We start from the raw sequence: 7607 nt of genomic DNA on the forward strand, positions 1-7607 counted from the left end.
TGAACAACACAACTATGTCAAGGCCAGTCCCCGACATGGATATATTATCACCTTGGTGGATAATGGGCCTACCACTTTCTGAGGACTCCTGAGCATTTGCCTTTCTTGGTACATGGCCAGGAGAAAAAATAGCCTGGTGCTTTGAATTTGGGCCTAAGAAAGGAGCAAGAACCTTGACATTACAGCTCACAATTTTGTTTTATTTAATAGTGTTGGGATATCAAGTGTCTTTATTTGCAGAAATGGTACAAATGAAAGAAATTAATTGGATGCTTTGGTAACAAGTTTTAGAAAAAGTAAACTCAACATGCATGCACTGTCTTGGTGGCCTCAGAAGTCACTCCTGTGATTATGAGGAAGCCAGGCTACAACAGGAAGAGTGTCTGAAAGAGATAGTCTTCCAGGCCAGATTCCAGGACCCCCACTTGTGCAAGTTGACTACAGAGTCATCCAATTCTTTCCTGACTTGTACTTGCTCAGTTAGGTAATAAATCTCAACGTGATGACACAAACGAGGGTCATTCTTGTCTGTGATCAGTTTGTACAGTTCTAGTAGTGTAATACATAATCTATCTCATTGAGCCCCCTCTTCCAGTCACCACAGTCTGGCTTTCTGAAGAAAGATGCAGCCAAGACTTTGTTTTGCAGCTTCATTAATTTCTTAACATATTATCTCCCTTCATGATATTGGTGAAGACAATAGGAAAAATTTTCACAGCTGCATCACCATGATCAAAGTAGGAAGTGTAGGTTGCTCTGGCAGTTGATGACAACCTCTGAGTCTGGGACAACTGAGTTCTGGCACAACTATGAGGAAGACACAGTTGTCATGGAATGCCTACCCACTACCGAGGAGAGGTGGCTGAGGTGGCTCTTAAGCTAGTAATTTTGACTTGAGTAGTTACCAACATCACAGCTTCTATTTTCTGCAATATGGTTAGAAAAGCATAGCAAGTGATTCAGCAGAGTGATAGCTCAGGCTATTGTTGTCTCTGTACAAACTAGCCACTCTGATGGTGGAATGGATAATGAATGAACACCCAGACTTAACAGCAATATGCACTTGGGTCTTTCTCAGTTCTTATTGACATTATCCTTTTGTTTTCTTCCAAAAAAGAGAATGTGTGGCTAACCCTATAGACTATTTTCCCAGTAAGACCACATAGAATATGTGTGTGCATACATACACGGGAGTCTCCATAATATATTGGAGTCCTGGTGTGGTGCTGTAGGATAAGCACTGAATGTTTAATACAAGGTCAATGGCTCAAACCCACAGTAATTCCTTGGAAACCCTGTACAGGGTCACTGTGAGTTGGAACCAACTCTACGGCATGTACTACTAACAATATATAGTTAAATAGTTGTTAATTACCATCAATTTGATTCTGATGTCTTACAAAGTAGAAGTGCTTCATAGAGCTTTCTTGTTGTAATCTTCCTGGTGTGGCTCTGTAGGGTAAGCATTGGAATAGTAACTGTAAGATCAATGGTTCAAACCCACCAAGATGCACCTTTGAAACTCTTTACAGCAGAGGTGGGGAATGTATAAGGTCTGTGAAATTACTTAGTTTGGTCCTACCAAGGCAATAACACGTCCAGCCATCACATTTGTTTTTGATGTTAGGTGCCATCAAGTCGGTACCAACTCATAGCGACCTTATGCACAACAGAAGGAAACACTGCCTGATCCTGGGTCAACCTCACTATTGTTCCCACGCTTGAGCCCATTGATGCTGCAACTTTGCCAATCCATCTCGCTGGGGTCTTCCTCTTTTATTCTGACCCTCCACCATAAAAAACATGAATCCTTCTCCAGCAACTGGTCCCTTCTGACAATATGTCTGAAGTATGATAGAAGAAGTTAGGCCATTCTGGCCTTCAAGGAATATTCTAGCTGAACTTCTTCCAACAAAGATCTGTTGGTTCTTTTGGAAGACCCTGGCACTTTCAATATTCTCTTCCAACACCACAACTCAAATGCATCAATTCTTCTATGGTCGTCCTTATTCACTGTTCAGCTTTCACATGCATATGTGGTTGTTGAAAACACCATGACTTGTGTCAGGTGGACCTTAGTCTTCAAGATGACCTCTTTGCTCTTCACCCCTTTAAAAGGTCTTAAGTAGCAGATTTTCCTTATGCAATACGCCATTTGACTTCTTGACTGTTGGTTCTGTGAGTGCTGATAATTGATCCAAAAATAATGAAGTCTTTGAACTCTTCAATCTTTTCTCCATTGATAAGAATGTTGCTTATTGGTCCAGTGGTGAGGATTTTTATTTTCTTTACATTGAGATGCAATCCATACCGTAGACTGTGCTCTTTGATCTTCATCAGTAAATGTTTTAAGTCCTCTTGATTTTCAGCAAGCAAGGTTGTATCATCTACATATCACAGGTTGTTTAATGAGTCTTCCTCCAATCCTGATGCCACATTTTTCTTCATCTAACCCAGTTTCCTGGATTATTTGCTCAGCATACAGATTGAATAAGTATGGTAAAAGAATACAACCTTGTCACACACCTCTCTTAATTTTAAACCATTCAGTATTCCCCTGTTCTGTTTGAACAACTGCCTCTAGGTCCCTGTAAAGATTCCTCATGAGCACAATTAAGTGTTCTGGAATACTCATACTTCTCAATGTTGTCCATAGCTTGTCATGATCCACACAATCAAAAGTCTTTGCGTAGTCAATAAAGCGCAGGTAAATATCTTTCTGATATTGTCTGCTTTCAGCCATGATCCATTGGTCATTGGCAATGATATTCCTCGTTCCACAGCCTCTTCTGAATCCTGCTTGAACCTCTAGAATTTCTCTGTCAATGTATGCTTGCAGCTGTTTTTGTATTACCTTTAGTAAAACTTCACTCGCATGGGATATCAAAGAGATTGTCTGATGATTCCCACGTTCCATTGGGTCATCTCTCTTTGGAATGGGCATAAATATGGATCTCTTCCAATCAGTCAGCTAGATAGTTGTCTTCCAAGTTTCTTGGCAGAGATGAGTAGTGCCTCTTATGCTGCCTCACTTTCTTTCTTTCATTCTTTTAAATTTAAGGTTTTTAATGTAGATTGAGTGAAAGTTTACAGGGCATATCATCGGTTTTACATTCAACAAATCATATACCTTGTTTCATTACAATGATTATAATCCCCTCCATGTACCATCATTTAACAGTATTTCTCTCTATCCACTTTAGCTTTTTAAAAACAAACAAACAAACAAAACAAAACAAAAACCACTCAGGCATATATAATAATTTACACCTCCAAAGGGCACATTCTGCAAGTCTGCTTCCTGGCCACCAGCTTTTAGTCCCTCTCTTCTTAGTCCATGAATCTAGAGTTCTCAGCCACTCCCCCTCTCCGTGCCCCCATCTCTGCCTCCATCTCTGGCTGCCTCACTTTCTTAAAGATTTCAATTTGTATTCCATCAATTCCTGTTGCCTTGTTCTTTGCCAATTCCTTCAATGCACCTTGGATTTCTTCCTTCAGTATTATTGGTTCTTGAAATGGTTGAACATCAACCATTTCCTTTTGGTACAGTGATTCTGTGTATTCCTTCCATTTTCTTTTGATGCTTTCTGCATCATTCAATAATTTGCCCAGAGAATCCTTCAATAACATAAGTTGAGGATTGAATATTTTCTTCAGTTTCCCCAGCTTGAGAAATGCTGAACATGTTCTTCCTTTTTGGTTTTCTGACTCCAGATCTTTGAACATGTTGTTGTAGTATTTGGCTTTATCATCTCGAGCTGATATTTGAAAATTTCTGTTGAGCTCTTTTACCTCCTTATTTCTTTCATTTCCTTTAGCATATCTATGCTGGAGAGCAAGTGGCAGTGTCTCTTCTGACGTCCATTTTGTCCTTTTCCTTCTTTTTTGTTTTCTTAATAACTTTTTGCTTTCTTCATGTATGATGTTTTTTATGTCAACCCACAACTCTTCTGGTCTTCAGTCTTTAGTGTTTAATGTATCAAATCTGTTCTTCAGATGATCTCTAAATTCAGATGGGATATATTCAAGGTCATATCTTGGCTTTCATGGATTTTTCTTCATTTTCCTCAGCTTTAGTTTGAATTTGTATTATGAGCAATTGATGGTCTGTTCCACAGTATACCCCTGGCCTTGTTTTGACTGATGATATGGAGCTTTTCCATCGTTTCTTTCCATTGATATAGTCTATTTGATTTCTATGTATTCCATCTGTTGAGGTCCATGTGTACAGTCATCTCTTATGCTGTCTAAAGAAGGTACTTGAAATGAACAAAGCATTCATGTTTCAGAATGCTCTCATGGGATCTCCAGCATCATTTCTATCACCAAGGCCATATTTTCCAACTCCTGATCCTTCCTCTTTGCTCCCAACCTTTGCATTCCAATCACTAGTAATGATCAATACATTTTGATTGCATGTTTAATCAATTTCAAATTGAAGAAGTTGGTAGAATTCTTCTATTTCATCCTCACTGGCTTTAGTGGTTGATGTGTAAATTGGAATAATAGTGGTATCAAATGGTCTTCCCTGTAGGTGAATGGATATCATCCTATCACAGACAGCATTGTACCTTATGACTGATCTGGATATGTTCTTTTTAATGATGAATGCAACACCATTCCTCTTCAGTTTGTCATTCCTAGCATAGTAAACCATGTGTTTTTCAGATTCTAAGTGGCCAGTATCAGTCTATTTCAGCTCACTGATGCCTAAGATAGCGGTTTATGCATTCCATTTCAGTTTTGACAATTTCTAGTTTTCCTAGATTCATACATCGTATATTCCATGTTCTGATTATTAATGGATGTTTATAGCTGTCTCTCTTAATTTTGAGTTGTGCCGATCAGCAATAAAAGGCCCCGTGGGCTTTTCTCCCATGGCCTTTTCTCCATTCATGTCATCACAGTCAACCCTATTTTGAGGAGGTAGCTCTTCCCCAGTCGCATTTTGAGTGTCTTCCAACATGAAGGGCTCATTTTCTGACACTATATCTGACAGTGATTCTCTGCTATTCATAAGATTTTCAGTAACTAAATATTCAGAAATAGTTCTTCACTCTTTCTTTCTAGTCTGTCTTTGTCTGGAAGCTCATACGAAACCTGTCCACCATGGGTGACCCTGCTGGTATTTAAAATACTGGTGACACAGCTTCCAGAATGACAGCAACTCACAAGTCACCGCAGTACGACAAACTGACAGATGAGTGGTGTGACATTGCAACCATGTTAAACTGGAATAAACTGGGTAAAGTTAAACTGGGTAAAGTTTAGTCGTCTGTATTTGGTAAAATATAAAAACCCCTAATGTGATGGTGAGTGAGATAATTAAATACCAAATAATGGCAGACTAATTTTTAAGTTGATAATTTTGTTTGGCCTTCAAATGATGTTCTATCCAAATGGCCCTTTGCAGAAAAAACTTTACCAACTCCAGCTTAACATGGTTACTATAGTTAATCAACTATAGGCACTTAACAACAACAACAACTATCTTTATGGAATCAGATATGTAGGCCTTTTTTTGATGGTAATGGTGGGTGTGTTTATACCACCAACCTTACAATTAGTAGCTAATCACAAACAGCATGCACTAATCAAGAACATATACAAGGGGGCTTGAAAAAATTCATGGGAAATTGTAATTTAATTATTTTATTTTAATCATTTAATTCCACTTTCCACAAACTTTTTGAACCCTCTCTTGTGTATATGTATGTGTGTGTGTCTACTTTTGGTGAGTCAACTCAGACACATTGACAGAGTAAAATTTCCCCACAGGATTTCCATTACTACTCTTTAGGGAAGCAGTTTGCTATATCTTTTTTCTGCAAAGTGAATGGTGACTTCAAACAAGTGATCTTTGGTTAACAACTGAATGCATAACCACCATGTCACCTGGGGTCCTTTTATATTTATAGTCAATTGATGTATTTGAACTGTGGTGTTGACAAAGAATATTGAATATAATATGGACTGCCCAAAGAATGAGCAAATCAGTATTTAAAAAATTACAACCAGAATATTTCTTTAAAACAATGATGGTGAGACTTCCATTTGCTTATTTTGGACATGGCATAGGGAGAAATCAGTCTTTAGATAAGGAAATAATGTTGGGTAATATAGAGGTTGGAGTCCTGATGTGTAGGATCAGTACTGAACCGCATACCACAAGGTTGATCGTTCAAATCCACCAACTGCTCCTCAGAAATCCTATACAGGATCACTCTGAGTTGGAACTGACTTGATGACATGTAATACAACAACAATGCAGCAGAGAGTCAGAAAAAATCGGTGAACTTCTCAGTGAGATGGATTGACACAATATCTATAACAAGAGCCTATGAATACCAGTGACCATGAAGAAGGTGCAGGGCTGGGCAATGCTTGTTCTGTTATTCATCAGATAAGTGTGATTCCAAAACCACATGACAAAGCAATAGCCTATTGGTTTTGCCATTAGACAGATTTGAATTCAAGTTCCAATTCTCTCATTTTCTTACCATGTGAACTTTAGCCACATTGGAAACTCTTTGAACCTCGGCTTTCTCATCTTCCAAATGGCATCTGTTGCTGTCTGATATAGTAATATTAAGGAGTAAACGAGACAGTGAATGTGTGGTGTCTGGCATGATGGATATCCAGTAAGTGCTAGTGCCCTTTTCTTGAAGAACAGAAAGGTGAAGAAATAAGAGCTCTTGAAATTTTAAGGGATATTTCTTTTCAGTACTTAATGAGGTAAAATCCTAGCAAATGCCATTTATTAGCATTCCATAGGATCACATTTATTTTAGATACTGTTCTCTGTGGAGGATCTGTGGTGACAAACATAGGAAGACAAATTTCTAGTCTTCAGGGAGACAGCAAGAAGGGGAAAGGAAGGTGGAGTTTCAATCTATAAAATAAACACAACACAAGAAGATAATAACACTAAAAGAGGCACTTACATGTGCTGACCAACTGAGGTCTCTCTTCTGTTTAAGTTGACTCATGTCTTGCTCTCTTGTAGGCATCTCTGAACTTAGACTACTTTTCTCCTATGGTGCAAAGAAAGCAAAGAACTGGGTGGAAGTAGGTGGGAGCAAGGGATGTGAAAGGGTCTGGCCCTGTGACTCCCACAAAGGGTGGTGCAGATGCTGTCATGAGTGATGTGAAATACCCCTGTGTACCACTCAAGGGCAATAAGAAGCTTTGAGCATCTTTACACCATTGTACTTAATTCTTGAAACATCCCTGAGATGGGTAATGTGAGTCAAAATCTACTCAGTGGCATCTAACAACAACAAATGTGTCTCATGGGATATTTAGAACATATTTGCACTAAAACGTTATTTAACTGATTGTCATATATTTTGTCTGTCAACCATACTCTTGGGAGATAAATCAGTATTGAATTCCTGATGTATGACATCTCCCTCCTAAAACCCACAGGAGCCAGAACCTCCTCTGGAATGCCCTGTGAATCACACTTTGCTTGCTCAATAATTCTGCTGTATGAAATTGTTGAGTAAATTGAGCATTTTGGGAATTTATAATCAGATGGTGAATTCAAACTCCATGAGATAAATTACTCATATTAGTTTTTATTTAAACTATAATTAAATATGTGA

Source organism: Chrysochloris asiatica, unplaced genomic scaffold, assembly GCF_000296735.1.
Source record: "Chrysochloris asiatica unplaced genomic scaffold, ChrAsi1.0 scaffold00101, whole genome shotgun sequence".
Classification (NCBI taxonomy): Eukaryota; Metazoa; Chordata; class Mammalia; order Afrosoricida; family Chrysochloridae; genus Chrysochloris; species Chrysochloris asiatica.